At 47.4% G+C, this 17,560-nt stretch overlaps 1 long non-coding RNA gene across 1 annotated transcript; it reads right to left on the bottom strand.

Moving 5' to 3' along the window:
- Positions 1 to 7,181: 7,181 nt before the first annotated feature.
- Positions 7,182 to 7,764, bottom strand: LOC120966022 (uncharacterized). Its single transcript, XR_005758978.2, has 2 exons — positions 7,566 to 7,764; positions 7,182 to 7,463 (listed from the first exon to the last, which is right to left on the bottom strand). It is a non-coding gene; the product is annotated as an uncharacterized lncRNA (long non-coding RNA).
- Positions 7,765 to 17,560: the final 9,796 nt, after the last annotated feature.

Below are 17,560 nucleotides of genomic sequence, written 5' to 3'. Positions count from 1 at the left end.
CCGGAGCGCCTTCGCGTTTTTGCGTTGCTGGTGCCTAGCGTCGGACTCCGCCATGGTCAGCAAACGCCACATGACCTCGCGGAGCAGCGCCTCGTCCAGGTCCATGGGGACAGAGCGTGCGCGTTGGCGGGAAGAGCCAGCCTCCGATGCGGCTGCGGCCCACTGCCGCTCACGCTGGGCCACCTTCACCCGCGACTCCAACATGCGCATCCCCATGGGAGACACGGACACGAGCACCCAGCGCTGCTCGGGCGGTGCCGGTGCCGGAGCGGAAGGGGAGACGATCGCCCTGCTCCGGATCTGGAGCAAAGCGGGATGGGCGAGCGCGAGACGGGCGACCGTGGCCCACATAGCGGGAGTGGGGCCTAGAGGAGCTGGTGGCGGACGCGACGGAGCTTGAGCTCCCGCCGGTGTCCAGCCGCATGTGCGGGATGGCAATGCGGAGCGCGAGGTCCTTGTCGTCTGGCGCGTCGCTGTCGTAGCCGGTGTCTTCCTCCATCACTAGGGCGTCCCATTGCATGGGATCGGTCTCGCTGTCGAAGTCATGGATGGACTTAGCCATGGCGGACGAGACAGAGAGATTGGAACATAAAGTGGAGAAGATGGGAGTGGAGCGGAGAGGACGAGAGGACTAAGATTGACTAGGGTTCGCCCGAGCGGGTGGGGTTTTTAAGGGGACAGTGATGGGGCAGCGTGGGCCAGAGCGGGCCTGTTGAGCGCATCCGGGCCTCCTCATATCTGCCCCAGATATGGGCCGGATATGGAGACTGCGGTGAGTCCGGGCGTTTGAGCTGGATATGGGGTGTCCGGTTGGGTAGCATTTTTTTCGTCCGGACAGTCACCGGGCAGCCCGTCCGGGCGTTTGGGGCGCATATGGGGGTCAGGTTGTAGATGCTCTTAGCTAGGGAAGTAGAAAGGTATGAATCATCTACAAATATCACCAGGCGCTCTCCTGCATTATCTTTAGCTTGATCCTACCGTATCTGTTATCCCTTTCTTGCTTGTGGTGCCGGGAGCGTCTGCAGGCAGCGGCCGGCGTGGCGAGGTGGTAGAGCAGAAGGCATGGCGAGATGGTTCGCAGGGGCTTCATGGTTTTGCTGCAATGTGGACTCAGTACATTTGTGCATGTGCGTGGACCGAAGTGGTAGGCCGGCAACGGGGAGTGGAGGAAGATGACTTCTTTGCTTTCCTTGGCTCAGATTTAGGGTGCAGCCATGAAGAAAACATTGGATTAGATTAATGGGCTTGTGGTACAGTAGAAACCACTGCTCTGCTGCCGCAGATCGAAAGCCAATCCAGTGCTAGGATTAGTTCACTTACTATGGGGTTAATGAGCAAATTGATAATATGACACACTTTTCCTGGCACTTTGATCTGATGACACACTTTTCTTTGAGTTTGATTAGATGACCCAGATTTGATTGATAGCTGGATTAAATGACACAAATTGAGTTTTTCTCTCCTTTTCTAGGTATGGCCCCCACGTCATATTTTATAGGACGATTTTGCCCCTGGTCGTTTCACCTGCCTGGCTCGATCCCTTGTTCGATCGATCGTTCCTAGAAGTGCGAACAAAACGAGGCACAGAAGGGAGCCGCTGCGCCGCCGCTCCCGCTTCCTCCTGCCCGCGCCGCCAGTGCCCAGCACCGCCCCGCCGCTCCTGCTTCCTCCCACCGCGCCGCCAGTGCCCAGCACCGCCTCGCCGTGCCTCTTCCCCGAGTGCTGCCAGTTCCCCGCCGCCTCCTGTCCGTTTTTCTCATCCGGCAACGCTCTAGCCGTTCCGCCCTGTCGACGCCTCGTCCATCGACTCACAGGTGGAATCGCATCTCTCTCTCCCTCCCTCCCTCTCTCTCCCTCCTTCTCCCTTTCCCTCTCTCTCTAACCGTCTCACTTGTGCAGCCAGGAAGTTGAGGCGTACAGGAACCCTAGACATGGAGATTATGGTGAAGGAGAGATAGTGGGAAGGCTTCACGACGAGTAGAACTGTTGGAAATATGAGCAAATTACTACGAGATTTAATCCGAATAAAGAGAAGATAAATCATGATTACAGTAGCAGAGATTAAACTAATCATGCGAACTAGCATAGCAGATGAACAGATCACATCTAGGGCACATACTAGAAACATGAATTCTACCACGATCTCGAACAGGAAGGATAGAATCACATACGGTGCAGCGGGAGCAGCACCGCCGGCGTTGACGTTGTTGCCCATGTCGTCAAGGATGAGGTTGCCGAGGTCGGGGAAGAAGTCGTCGTTCGCGAAGTCGTAGCTGCCAGCAGTTGCGCGAGTGCGCTCCCTAAAAACCTGATCGCCCCTCTCCCGTACAGGATCACGAGAGGCGTGGTTCCGGAGGCCTGCTGTCCCTTCTTCCGGTGCACGCGGAAAGGAGGGATGGAGAAGACTTGCTTGGCGGCGCAATGATCTGGAACGGTGATGAGAAACCATACGAAGCGGCGGCGGCTAGGGTAGAGTCGTCACGATCCAAAAGAATCGGAAACGGTTCAGTAATTAACGCGTTCGTTAATTATTAATTAATGACTCAATAATTTTTCCCGAGCAGCAAAAATATAGACAACGTGCATAGCTCTGTCCTCGACTCGGCTCAATCCCGCAACCCGCGTCGCGTCGCGTCGCGCCGAGGCGTGGCGAGGCGAGCGAGGAGGAGGAGTGCGCGTGTAGGTCTCCTCTTCTCATGCTCATACAAGTGGTAGAAGAGCTCACCTTATAAAGAGGCGCAACTCTCTCTCAACTTATGAGGTGGGACTAAACTTTAGCCTCACTCACTCCACTCACATGTGTGCATGAATGGGCCAAGAGAATTTCAGAATTTTAGTTGGGCTTTGGGCCAAAGGCCTACTAGCAAAATTCCAACAAGAACGCACTGATTGTGGTGATGGAAACAGATGTCGCAGCTCCGGATGGGTTAGTAGCTTCTGAATTGGAGCATTGTCTGATTTTTTTTATCGGAAGTTTATGAAAAGTTAGGCCTAACCATTGATTTTGTTTGAAAAATTATGTAATTTTTTAGGGAAGAAGGTGCAGGGCTGCGCGTTGTCATTTATAAACTAATTGTTAGAGTTCTTCGATTTGTCGCAAAGCTTGATGATGGCAGCGAGCGCCAAGTTGCCGAACATGATGTGGAGTTTGAGGTTAACATGAAACATTTTACGGTTGAAGAATTGATAGAACTCACTAGATCAAAAATTATATGGGGGGTTGGCCAAGAGGTCCATATTTTGTGTCAAGATAAGCACTTTGAATCAGTTGAGAGGATTGATAGCTATTGGAAGTTGTTGACAGCATTTCTTGAGAGATGGGAAGAGAAAGAATTGCTTGTGCTTGCTCAAGTTGTGGACAATGCAAAGGGGGTTACAACATCATCTTGTTCTGGAAATATGTGTGCGGTTCTTGGAATTGAGGATGAGGCCGAGGATGCTCAAGAATGAAATGAGCCAGCTCCAGTTGTTGTGTGCCATGTTAGTGAGGAATTAATGGCTGAGGGAGCCATACCAGTAGATGACCAAGTTCCTGAAGACATAGAAATTTTATATGACAAAGATCATCCAAAAGTTGAGAAAGGTTTGATCTTTCCAACAATGATAGATTGTAGGGGGCTTGTGAGACAGTGGGCAATTAATGAAGAATTCAACCTTGGAACTTATAAAGCTAACAAGAGTAGGTGGATGGCACATTGTATGGCTGAGGATTGTCCATGGAAAATAACATGTTGTTTGATCGCTGATAAGACAAAGACCAGGGTACTAACATAGCTTAAATAATATTCATTTTTTCTGTTATGTTCTATTATGGTAGCATCCTATTATTGTAGCTACTAACAACTTTGTCATGTATGTAGGTTAACCAAATAGGGCCATCGCACACATGTGTTTCAAGTAGCAGGCTAACTTCGGCAATGGCCTCACAGGATTGGGTTCAAGAAAGGTCTAAGAAAATATTGAGGAAAACTCCAAATATAGGTTATGCATAATCTCCATGACGCGGGTTGCGGGATTGAGCCGAGTCGAGGACAGAGCTATGCACGTTGTCTATATTTTTGCTGCTCGGGAAAAATTATTGAGTCATTAATTAATAATTAACGAACGCGTTAATTACTGAACCGTTTCCGATTCTTTTGGATCGTGACGACTCTACCCTAGCCGCCGCCGCTTCGTATGGTTTCTCATCACCGTTCCAGATCATTGCGCCGCCAAGCAAGTCTTCTCCATCCCTCCTTTCCGCGTGCACCGGAAGAAGGGACAGCAGGCCTCCGGAACCACGCCTCTCGTGATCCTGTACGGGAGAGGGGCGATCAGGTTTTTAGGGAGCGCACTCGCGCAACTGCTGGCAGCTACGACTTCGCGAACGACGACTTCTTCCCCGACCTCGGCAACCTCATCCTTGACGACATGGGCAACAACGTCAACGCCGGCGGTGCTGCTCCCGCTGCACCGTATGTGATTCTATCCTTCCTGTTCGAGATCGTGGTAGAATTCATGTTTCTAGTATGTGCCCTAGATGTGATCTGTTCATCTGCTATGCTAGTTCGCATGATTAGTTTAATCTCTGCTACTGTAATCATGATTTATCTTCTCTTTATTCGGATTAAATCTCGTAGTAATTTGCTCATATTTCCAACAGTTCTACTCGTCGTGAAGCCTTCCCACTATCTCTCCTTCACCATAATCTCCATGTCTAGGGTTCCTGTACGCCTCAACTTCCTGGCTGCACAAGTGAGACGGTTAGAGAGAGAGGGAAAGGGAGAAGGAGGGAGAGAGAGGGAGGGAGGGAGAGAGAGATGCGATTCCACCTGTGAGTCGATGGACGAGGCGTCGACAGGGCGGAACGGCTAGAGCGTTGCCGGATGAGAAAAACGGACAGGAGGCGGCGGGGAACTGGCAGCACTCGGGGAAGAGGCACGGCGAGGCGGTGCTGGGCACTGGCGGCGCGGTGGGAGGAAGCAGGAGCGGCGGGGCGGTGCTGGGCACTGGCGGCGCGGGCAGGAGGAAGCGGGAGCGGCGGCGCAGCGGCTCCCTTCTGTGCCTCGTTTTGTTCGCACTTCTAGGAACGATCGATCGAACAAGGGATCGAGCCAGGCAGGTGAAACGACCAGGGGCAAAATCGTCCTATAAAATATGACGTGGGGGCCATACCTAGAAAAGGAGAGAAAAACTCAATTTGTGTCATTTAATCCAGCTATCAATCAAATCTGGGTCATCTAATCAAACTCAAAGAAAAGTGTGTCATCAGATCAAAGTGCCAGGAAAAGTGTGTCATATTATCAATTTGCTCATTAACCCCATAGTAAGTGAACTAATCCTAGCACTGGATTGGCTTTCGATCTGCGGCAGCAGAGCAGTGGTTTCTACTGTACCATAAGCCCATTAATCTAATCCAATGTTTTCTTCATGGCTGCACCCTAAATCTGAGCCAAGGAAAGCAAAGAAGTCATCTTCCTCCACTCCCCGTTGCCGGCCTACCACTTCGGTCCACGCACATGCACAAATGTACTGAGTCCACATTGCAGCAAAACCATGAAGCCCCTGCGAACCATCTCGCCATGCCTTCTGCTCTACCACCTCGCCACGCCGGCCGCTGCCTGCAGACGCTCCCGGCACCACAAGCAAGAAAGGGATAACAGATACGGTAGGATCAAGCTAAAGATAATGCAGGAGAGCGCCTGGTGATATTTGTAGATGATTCATACCTTTCTACTTCCCTAGCTAAGAGCATCTACAACCTGACCCCCATATGCGCCCCAAACGCCCGGACGGGCTGCCCGGTGACTGTCCGGACGAAAAAAATGCTACCCAACCGGACACCCCATATCCAGCTCAAACGCCCGGACTCACCGCAGTCTCCATATCCGGCCCATATCTGGGGCAGATATGAGGAGGCCCGGATGCGCTCAACAGGCCCGCTCTGGCCCACGCTGCCCCATCACTGTCCCCTCAAAAACCCCACCCGCTCGGGCGAACCCTAGTCAATCTTAGTCCTCTCGTCCTCTCCGCTCCACTCCCATCTTCTCCACTTTATGTTCCAATCTCTCTGTCTCGTCCGCCATGGCTAAGTCCATCCATGACTTCGACAGCGAGACCGATCCCATGCAATGGGACGCCCTAGTGATGGAGGAAGACACCGGCTACGACAGCGACGCGCCAGACGACAAGGACCTCGCGCTCCGCATTGCCATCCCGCACATGCGGCTGGACACCGGCGGGAGCTCAAGCTCCGTCGCGTCCGCCACCAGCTCCTCTAGGCCCCACTCCCGCTATGTGGGCCACGGTCGCCCGTCTCGCGCTCGCCCATCCCGCTTTGCTCCAGATCCGGAGCAGGGCGATCGTCTCCCCTTCCGCTCCGGCACCGGCACCGCCCGAGCAGCGCTGGGTGCTCGTGTCCGTGTCTCCCATGGGGATGCGCATGTTGGAGTCGCGGGTGAAGGTGGCCCAGCGTGAGCGGCAGTGGGCCGCAGCCGCATCGGAGGCTGGCTCTTCCCGCCAACGCGCACGCTCTGTCCCCATGGACCTGGACGAGGCGCTGCTCCGCGAGGTCATGTGGCGTTTGCTAACCATGGCGGAGTCCGACGCTAGGCACCAGCAACGCAAAAACGCGAAGGCGCTCCGGCTAGAGCGTTGCCGGATGAGAAAAACGGACAGGAGGCGGCGGGGAACTGGCAGCACTCGGGGAAGAGGCATGGCGAGGCGGTGCTGGGCACTGGCGGCGCGGTGGGAGGAAGCAGGAGCGGCGGGGCGGTGCTGGGCACTGGCGGCGCGGGCAGGAGGAAGCGGGAGCGGCGGCGCAGCGGCTCCCTTCTGTGCCTCGTTTTGTTCGCACTTCTAGGAACGATCGATCGAACAAGGGATCGAGCCAGGCAGGTGAAACGACCAAGGGCAAAATCGTCCTACAAAAATTTGGCGTGGGGGCCCATACCTAGAAAAGGAGAGAAAAACTCAATTTGTGTCATTTAATCCAGCTATCAATCAAATTTGGATCATCTAATCAAACTCAAAGAAAGGTGTGTCATCAGATGAAAGTGCCAGGAAAAGTGTGTCATATTATCAATTTGCTCGGGGTTATCCATGCATTCTGGAACCGTCACCGTGAGTTAGTTATGACTAATGGTGGTTCTTCAGTCTCTAAACCCATATGGTAGGAACAAAAATTTTGAGCATGAAACAAATGAAGTCGGCAGCACATGCCACTAATCACATTATGAAGGAACATCTTATTATGTTTGCGACTCATTGCCCAGCGCACTACATGCAATGAGCTTATTCATCTGGATTACATCGCACGAGTAACCAAGACCGCTATGTCCGGCCATACTATAGAGTGTAGCAACAGCACTGGCCAATGTTGTTGCAAAACCAGGAATGCGGACGTCGCTCTATCCTGTTGCATTCGTCCATGCAATAAGGGATAGAGCATCCTCGAGGCATTTCCACGCAATAGGGATGATAAACTGCGAATGTAATAACATTGTAATTAGCATCAACAGTTCAATCAGACAAGATCTAAGTAGGTTTGCTATTTTGGTTATTGGTTGATGCATATATCTGCTTACCAACTGCATGGCAGGATGGCAGTGTACAACCAGACAACATTATAAGGACCAGGAAAGCAAGAGCCATGGTCCTCGTGTTGCTCTGGTTGATAGATGCCATGAAGAGAAGAGGCGCGTGACTTGTGTTTTGCCTTTTCCTCGTGTGGTTCTTGTGTGATCCTTCGTTGCCAAGAGCTCCTCTAGTTTATCGGTGTTTATATAGAGGCATAATCATATTTTGATGTTTCTCGTCATATGTTTTCTTGCATTAATTTATTGAATTAATGTTGATATATCTTGCATGTGTGTTCTCCTTGCACTTTATATATTGGTACTGATATCATGATATCTTGTTACGTCAAAATCAATGCCACGCGTATCTTTAAATTTTTGTATTTATTAAGTGAATATTTCTCAGTTGATTTGAAATAGTTGCTTCTCAACAATCCGCAATCATATCTTCCGTGTTTATTCTCCCTACACTATACCTACATATATGTTGGTATTGATATTATGATATCTTATTATGTCAAAATCAATGTCAAAGATATCTTTATACTTATCATTTATTAACTAAATATTTCTTAAGCAATTTGAAATATTTTTTCTCAAAGGATTCGCAATCATATCTACGATTGATGGTGCTCATGTAGCTTCCAGCATATATTCTCTACTAAATAATACATTAATGTTGATATATATCTTGAACTTTTTTTCTTTAAACTATATACTGGTATTAATACCATGTTATATTTTTACATCAAAATCAATGCGAGACATATCTGTATTTTGTATTCATTGAGGGACCATTTCTTAGTCTTTATTACTCAATCGAGGCATAATCACATTCCGGGTAAATGTTGGTCAATTATATTGGTTCCTGCACTTTATGGATCTCCTAAATTAATATTGACATAGCATCTTGCTATATACTCTTCGGCTCCCTTCGTCTCTTCCCGATGACTCTACTGTCGTAGCGTCTCCAATCGGAATGCCTGGTTCGTGCAGCCGCTCAATGGAGTTGTCACCTTCTACAACTCACCCAATAGCACCATCTCCTTCGACATGTGAATAATATTTATCATCCATGAATCCCTCGTCATTATACGCTAATTACATAAATATTAACGTACTACTGTATTCGTGTATCGCCACCAACTATTGACTAACTAATCTCCTTTTTGCTTTCTCTCCATGTTGTCTTTGTCTTACTCCCTCCCTAAAATATAAGGCGTAAATTCCAAAAAAAATATAAGGCGTCAGTTGACTTTTCTGATCTTTATTTGCATAACTTTAACTATGATTTTCACGTATTGTATGTCTATAAAATTAGTATATAGACATATGAAATAAAATTGTTTTGCAAGACAAATGTGAGGTCCATGACAAGGAAAAACCATTTGACCTTGTCATGAGACTGTTCATGAGATGCACGGCGTCATTTATCAGAGATTCCTTTCATTCTCAGAGCATGTTAAAGGAAAGACTAGTTGACCGTGTCATGAGACTGTTAACGAGATGCACCGGAAAAACACAGCCACGATGCCCTCTAGCGGCACGACTTCCATGGCCTTTGCCCGGCAGCGGCTCGCCCCTCCCTGTGTCCAGCACGGCGTAGCGTCCTTCTCAAAGTGACAGCGGGGGCAAATCAAGCAAACAACGGCGAGTTTCTGATGCACCGGGGAGAGTTAATTACAGATACAGTACATCAACTTGCACTGCGCGTACAGTTTCATACAAGAACTTACAAAATGACTCACACTGGCCAATAAACTTGTTTTGCGGGAACAGTTTCATACAAACTAGTCCGAAACGCCTGCGTGTCGTGCGACGTCGGACGCCACGTCGGCAGGGATGCACTTTCACGTTGCAGGACCATTTACAGAAGTCCCCATTGTATGTTAAAATTATGTGACACAGCTGTCCTCAATCTCTCTAAAATCCCCATCTCTCTTGACGCTCAGTGGCTGTATACGTAAATGTTAGGTCTGACTCCCATCACTCCCTTATTTTATTTATTATTTTTTGCTCTATTCGATAGCATGTCCTTCTACAAAAACTGAACATCAATCGATAGCATGTACTTCAGCAGATAATATGCAGCAGGAAGAAAGACTAAACCTGAATGTTGCTCTAGGTAAAATTCAGTTTGGGTATGGTCAGACTGCAATACATGTTCTGTCCTGACATTCTTAACAATAATAAACTACATACAAGTGTGACCTTTCTAAACAAAATTCAGAGCTAAAAAAGCTATGTTCCTGATGGTAGAATAATCTGCAATACATGCTCATTTCCTGACATTCTTAGCAATAATAAACTGCTCTTAGCAATAATAAACTGCTTACAAATGTGACCTTTCTAAACAAAATTCAGAGATACAAATGCTCTGTCCCTGATGGTAGAATAATCTGAAATGCATGCTCTTTTCCTGACATTCTCAACAGAGACAAAACTGCAATACATAGCATGTTTCCTAGCATTCAAAATAGCGATAAAACAGCAACCAAAACAGGTGTAAAAATCCAGAAACCACTCCGAGGTTTAGACATTCAGAAATTCGGAATATTTAGAACATTTCAAAATGAAGGGCTGAGAAGGATCCCATCAAGACATGCATAACAGTAATGGTTTTAGAGCATAACAAAATGAAAGGGCTTAGCAAGTTCAGTCTTCAACTTTGCTAACATACTACTCCCTCCGTTCCAAAATAGATGACCCAACTTTGTACTAACTTTTAGTACAAAGTTGGGTCATCTATTTTGGAACGGAGGGAGTACTAAACATGACCAGTTGGCGCATTTTGGGTCACATTGATCTCTTCTGGAGCATTAAGGTCAAGGATTACTTCTGCATTTAGATCTGGAATGGTTCTATCTCTCATGTCTCCATCTTCTCCAAACAAAAGGTGGAGCCATCCCCTTCCACCAACTGTTCCACCATTACTTGCTCCCCCTCTTGCAACATTGCTTCCCACCCCATTTCCTCCACCTCTTGCAGCATTTCTTCCCCCTCTTCCACCACGTATTGCAAGATTGTTTCCCCCTCTTCCACCACTTCTTGCAGCATTGTTTCCCCCCACTAGTAAAAAACAGGGCTTTGGTTTTTGCCAGATCAGAGCAACAGTCCCAGTCATGTTACGAACCGGGACTAATGGGTGCATAAGTCCCGGTTCGAGCGGCCAGGGCGCTGGCCGGGCCTCGGCAGGCACCAGTCCCGGTTCCAGCCACGAACCAGGACTAAAGGGCCTGCTCCTGGCGCAACCCCTTTAGTCTCGGTTGGTGGCTGGAACTGGGACTAGAGGTCAGTCTTCAGTCCCGGTTCTAGACACCAACCGGGACTAAAGAGATGCCTATATATATGCTCGCCCCTGCCCGCTCACTCCTCTGTTTTTTGGCCGGCCGGCGTGTGGGAGGTGTGTGATGCTCTGTTCTCATCTCCAATGCACATCAGGTGTTCAATGGAATGCCCGAGCCACACTTAAGCTTTCTCCTCTCCAAGCTCGACCTCCAAGCTACATTTTCCCCAAGATTTGTCTAGGTTTGGCGGTGCACCAACTACACAAGTGTTCTAAAAGGTTAGCAACTTCATCCTTTCATCTCTCACTGCTAGTTTAGCTCATTTCAAATGCTCTAGTAGTAGGTGGTTTGTGGGTTTTAGTGGAGTGTATGTGGGAGTTCATTTGATTTAGATGCACAATTTCATCTCAAATTAACTTCTTAGAGTTTGCACATGTGTAGGGTGTCGTCCCGTCCCCGTCCCCCTCCTAACCGCCGTCGATCGCCCGAGCCGATCTCGTCGCCGACACTACCTTGGTGACCCTCTTGTTCTTATCTTCTTTTTAAAAGGAAAAAAAATCTTACTTGTACGATTTAGATAGCTACTTGTATAATTTTCTTACTTCTATTATTGTTTGTAATTATATAGTGCCATGGTTTTGGTATCCGCCCCCGTCGGCTCTCGTCCGGTCTATGATTCGGATGTGATATATTATCTTTTATAACTATTTGTTTCATTTAGTGTTTATGACAATTATGCCGACCAACGTGACATAGATAATTTTATCTAGGAGGTATGTGAACCCGAAATTCCAACCGACCCTCTTGCCGAGAGGTTAAATTTGGTTGAAAAAGAAAACAATTATTTGAAAGAAAAATTTAAAAGAATTGAAGAGGAGAATATGAAATTGGAGTTGCATGTTGCCGATGTCGTCAATGATCACAAGATCCAGATGGATGCAATGCGCTTGAAGATTAGAAAGATTAGAAAATATGTCATTGATAATGAGGCTTGGTATCATTATGCTGTTGGATCAATTGTTACCTTAGTTGCGATTTTGATCGCATTTGTTGTTGCATTTAAATGTTTTACATGGTTGTATGTTAGTTTCAATGTATGTTTTAGTTAGATGCTCTAGAGAGCTGTATGTTGTTCTATGAGAACTATGTATGAACTTTATGTATTTATTTTTTGAGTAATAACCTTTGATCACTACTATAATTTGGTTTTAATGTGATGATGAACTTGTATTAATTTGGTCATTTATCTATTCATGATGTTCTGTTATGTTTTTTGATACACTTAATTATATAATGCACGTAGATGAACCGGCAATGGATGTACGGTGATCGACGCACCTCCGACTACATTACGGGCCTGCAGATTTTTCTCGATGTGGCTGAGGTAAACAAGCAGAATGATTTTATGTATTGTCCATGTACTGTCTGTGGGGATACGAAAGATTACTCTGACTCGAAAACCCTTCACTTCCACCTGCTTGAGAAGGGTTTCATGCCACACCATAATATTTTGACCAAGCACGGAGAAAGAAGGGTTATGATGGAAGACAACGAAGAAGAAGAGGATGATGACAACTATCCTATGTTCCCTGAATACGGTGATACTGCTAAAGAAGAGGGGGAAGCTGAAGATCAAGAGGCACCAGATGATGTGCCCAATGATGATATTCGCCGGGTCATTGTTGATGCATAGAGAGAATGCGAAAGTGAAAGGGAGAAGTTGAAGTTCGATCGCATGTTAGAGGATCACAAAAAAGGGTTGTACCCAAATTGCGAAGATGGCAACACAAAGCTCGGTATCGCACCAGAATTGCTGCAATGAAAGGCAGAAATGGTGTATCTGACAAGGGATTTGGGAAGCTGCTGAAACTAATGAAGAAGAAGCTTCCAAAGGATAACGAATTGCCTGACAGTACGTATGAAGCAAAGAAGGTTCTATGCCCTCTAGGATTAGAGGTGCAGAAGATGCATGCATGCCCTAATGACTGCATCATCTACTGCGGTGAGGAGTACGAGAATTTGAATGCTTGCCCGGTATGCGGTGTGTTGCGGTATAAGATCAGACGAGATGACCCTGGTGATGTTGAGGGCGAGCGCCCCAGGAAGAGGGCTTCTTTCAATGTGATGTGGTCTACCCCTATAATACCACGGTTGAAACGTCTGTTCAGAAACAAAGAGGATGCCAAGTTATTGCGATGGCAGAAAGAAGACCGTAAGAAAGACGGGAAGTTGAGAGTACCCGCTGACGGGTCGCAGTGGAGAAAAATTGAGAGAAAGTTGTGGGACTTTGCAGATAACGCAAGGAACGTATGGTTTGGTTTAAGTGCAGATGGCATTAATCCTTTTGGGGAGCAGAGCAGCAATCATAGCACCTGACCCGTGACTCTATGTATCTATAACCCTTCCTCCTTGGTTGTGCATGAAGCGGAAGTTCATTGATACATCTCCAACGTATCTATAATTTTTGATTGTTCTATGCTATTATATTATCATTCCTGGATGTTCTACAATTATTTTATAGCAACTTTATATCATTTTTGGGGACTAACCTATTGACATAGTGCCCAAGGCCTGTTGCTGTTTTCGCTTGTTTTTTACTTCTCAGGAAATCAATACCAAATGGAGTCCAAACGCAGCGAAACTTTTTGGTGATTTTTTCTGGACCAGAAGACACCATATGGGCCAAAGAAGTACCAGAGGGGTGCCCCGAGGGGGGCACAACCCACCTGGGCGCGCCTGGGGGACAGGCACGCCCTGGTGGGTTATGGCCACCTCGGTGGCCTCCCGCACCGCCTCTTTGCTCTATAAATACCCCAATATTCCAGAAACCCTAGGGGAGTCGACGAAAATCAATTCCAGCTGCCGCAAGTTCCAGAAACCACAGATCCAATCTAGACACCATCACGGAGGGGCTCATCATCCTCATTGGTGCCTCTCTGATGATGCGTGAGTAGTTCATTGTAGACCTACGGGTCCGTAGTTAGTACCTAGATGGCTTCCTCTCTCTCTCTCTCTCTTGATTCTCAATACAATGGTCTCTTGGAGATCTATTTGATGTAACTCTTTTTGCGGTGTGTTTGTTGAGATTAGATGAACTTTGAGTTTATGATCAGATCTATGTTTTTATCCATGAAAGTTATCTGAGTCTTCTGACCTCTTATATGCATGATTACTTATAGCCTCGTATTTCTTCTTCGAATCTTTGGTTTAGTTAGGCCAACTAGATCGATTTTTCTTGCCATGGGAAGAGGTGCTTTGTGATGGGTTCGATCTTATAGTGCTTGATCCCAGTGACAAAAGGGGAACCGACACATATGTATCATTGCTATTAAGGATAACAAGATGGGATCTATTTCTACATATATAGATCTTGTCTACATCATGTCATTGTTCTTATTGCATTACTCCGTTTTTCCATGAACTTAATACACTAGATGCATGCTGGATAGCGGCCGATGTGTGGAGTAATAGTAGTAGATGCAGGCAGGAGTCAGTCTACTAATCTTGGACGTGATGCCTATATAATGATCATTGCCTAGATATCGTCATGATTATTTGAAGTTCTATCAATTGCCCAACAGTAATTTGTTTACGCACCGTATGCTATTTTTCTCGAGAGAAGCCACTAGTGAAATCTACGGCCCCCGAGTCTCTTCTTTATTATATTCGCCTTCGAGATCTATTTTTATTTGCGTTTATTTTTAGATCTATTAATCCAAAAACACAAAAATACCTTGCTGCAATTTTTATTTATTTATTTTATCTCCCGTTTCCGCGAGATCTATTTATCCAATCTACTACAGTTTTACTTATCTTTTTACCCATGAGGGATTGACAGCCCCTCTCTTATGTCGGGTTGCAAGTATTTGTTCTTTGTGTGCAGGAGCTGTTTACGTGGTGTTGCGTGGTTCTCCTACTGGTTTGATAACCTTGATCTCATCACTGAGGGAAATACCTACCGTAGTTGTGCTGCATCATCCCTTCCTCTTTGGGGAAATACCGACGTAGTTCAAGCCGCATCATTCATTATGATGCCAATGCTCATCCAAGGCCCTAAGCAACCCGGCATCGACATTGATGTGTACCTAAGGCCATTAGTTGAAGAACTTTTACAGCTGTGGGATAAAAAAGGTGTACGTGTGTGGCATGAGCACAAACAGCAGGAATTTGACCTACGAGCATTGATGTTTGTAACCATCAATGATTGACCTGCTCTTAGTAACCTTTCAGGATAGATAAACAAGGGATACACGCATGCATGCACTGTTTAGATGAGACTGAAAATATATATTTGGACAAATGCAAGAAGAATGTGTACCTGGGACATCGTCGATTTTTGCCGACCGAGCATGCTTTAAGAAAAAAAGGCAAGCATTTCAAAGGTGAGTATACTTGATATGGTCAAGGATTTACAAGTGATGATATACTTGATATGGTCAAGGATTTACAAGTAATCTTTGGAAAGGGTCCTGGCGGACAATCTGTTCCGAATGACGCTGACGGACATGCACCCATGTGGAAGAAGAAATCTATATTTTGGGACCTACCCTATTGGAAAGACCTAGAGGTCCACTCTGCAATCGACATGATGCACGTGATGAAGAATCTTTGCGTGAACCTGCTAGGCTTCTTGGGCGTGTATGGGAAGACAAAAGATACACTGGAGGCACGGGAGGACCAGCAACGTATGAACGAAAAAGACAACATGCATCCAAAGCAGTATCAAGGTCCTGCCAGCTATGCTCTTAGCAAAGTAGAGAAGGAAATCCTTTTTGAATGCCTGCTCAGTATTAAGGTCCCGTCTGACATCTCATCGAATAGAAAGAGAATAATAAATATGGTAGAGAAAAAGTTCCAAAACCTAAAGTCTCATGACTGCCACATGATTACGACGCAACTACTTCCGGTTGCATTGAGGGGGGCTTCTACCAGAAAATGTTCGATTAGCCATTGTGAAGCTATGTGCATTCCTCAATGCAATTTCTCATAAGGTAATCAATCCAGAAATCCTACCAAGGTTACACACTACAGGAATCAACTAGTTTGCCGTCTGGCGAGTACAGACGGCAAAGACCGAAATACAGACGGCAAAGAGTTTGCCGTCAGCTAGCTGACGGCAAACATAGACGACAAAGAGAAAGTCAGCAAAGGCTGCTTTGCAATCAGCTTTTCATCAGCCTGACGGCAAAGATTTTGCCGTGAGCCAAACTACCTTTGCTGTCATCCTCGTATATCACAGATGGCAAAGAAAAGCATCTTTGCCGTCAGCTAGAACTGTCTTTTGCCATTTGCCTCAAAAATCAGAGATGGCAAAGAATTTTTTATATTAAAAAGAAACAAACAGACCACGACCAAAACCACAATATCCATCAACACTTTTTGTTCCAAGACTCCATGAATGGATTTGATAATACAAAATTGTTTCATTTCACGGGATAAACAGATTACACACGAACGGATTACACAGTGTAGACACAAATGAATTACATAGAATACAAGAGGGATATATATCTCGCAAAAAAAACAAGAGGGATGGGGCTCAAGGCGTCCGCCACCGCGACGGAGCTTGTCACCCTCATCCGTGAGGTGGTGCGGCACTACAACATCGAGCTATGGGACTGGGGGCTGGCGGGGGCAACGGGGTAGGGGCCGGAGGCTAGCGGGGGCAACAGGGACGGGGCCGGCGGCTGACGGGGGCGATGAGGGAAGGGGCCGGCACCGATGGCCGACGGGTGCGACGAGGTAGGGTTGCTGAGGTCAGCCGTGGCGACGGGTGACTTGGCAGTTGGCGCGACGGGTGCCGGGGACGGCGGGCAAGGCGGTGGCCGGCGGCCGAGGTAGCGGCCGGCGAGGACGCGGGGCCGGCAGGCGAGGTGGGCTGGGCGCCGTTGTGTAGGGGAACGCGATAGAAAATAAAAAATTCCAGTATAGCGAGCACGCCCAGGACCACTATGGAGACTGCATACAAGGTTTGATCTGATCCGTACCGACTCGAAGCGCAGCGGAAGAAGAGTCGGCGGAGATCGTCGGTGTAGATCCCCACAGCTAGAATTTACAACATCCCAACCGTGAGGATGTACTCCCTCTCCTGACAGCCCTTCGGGAGGCGGTCGGACAGTCCCCCGGACGATGTCGCGGACAGCCCTTCAGGAGGACCCTCGAAACTCGGACGGTAACTCGGACAGCCCTTCGGGAGGATACTCGAACAGCCCCTCGGGGAAAAGATCAAAACTACAATCTCTCTACGGGGTTGCACACATACGGTGTCAGCTATCCGGCAGGGCTTCGCCGTCCAGAACTAGTTCCTGCCAGAACCCAGACAGCCTTTCGGCTCTACGAAACTATTTTGCTAGGAGGGAGAGTGAAGCCAGACAAGTCATGGCATGTGTATGAGAGCAAGGGATGATCTTTGGGCAGCCCCCTCACCTCCTATTTATAGGAAAACCAAGGGGTAGGGTGCCTCCACAAATTACCAAAAACTCCCATGCATTAGGTCTCATAAGAGGGTGTTATGGGAAAAATGGGAGGCCATGTGGAGCTCCATGGAGCACCACCATGTGTGGCTGACCAAACCCTTGGGGGCCCCCATGAGGGGCTTCCTTGGCCCCGAAACCCTTCTAGAAGCCTTTTCACGAAAGCCCTAAAAGGTGGCGTTCCAAAAAATATCCATAAAGCTGATTTTCACTATTCACGACGACATTTTTCAGCTTCCGTTCG

Source organism: Aegilops tauschii, chromosome 6, assembly GCF_002575655.3.
Source record: "Aegilops tauschii subsp. strangulata cultivar AL8/78 chromosome 6, Aet v6.0, whole genome shotgun sequence".
Lineage (NCBI taxonomy): Eukaryota > Viridiplantae > Streptophyta > Magnoliopsida > Poales > Poaceae > Aegilops > Aegilops tauschii.
Note: the sequence above shows the minus strand (reverse complement) of the source record. Positions and strands in the feature narration are given on the sequence as shown.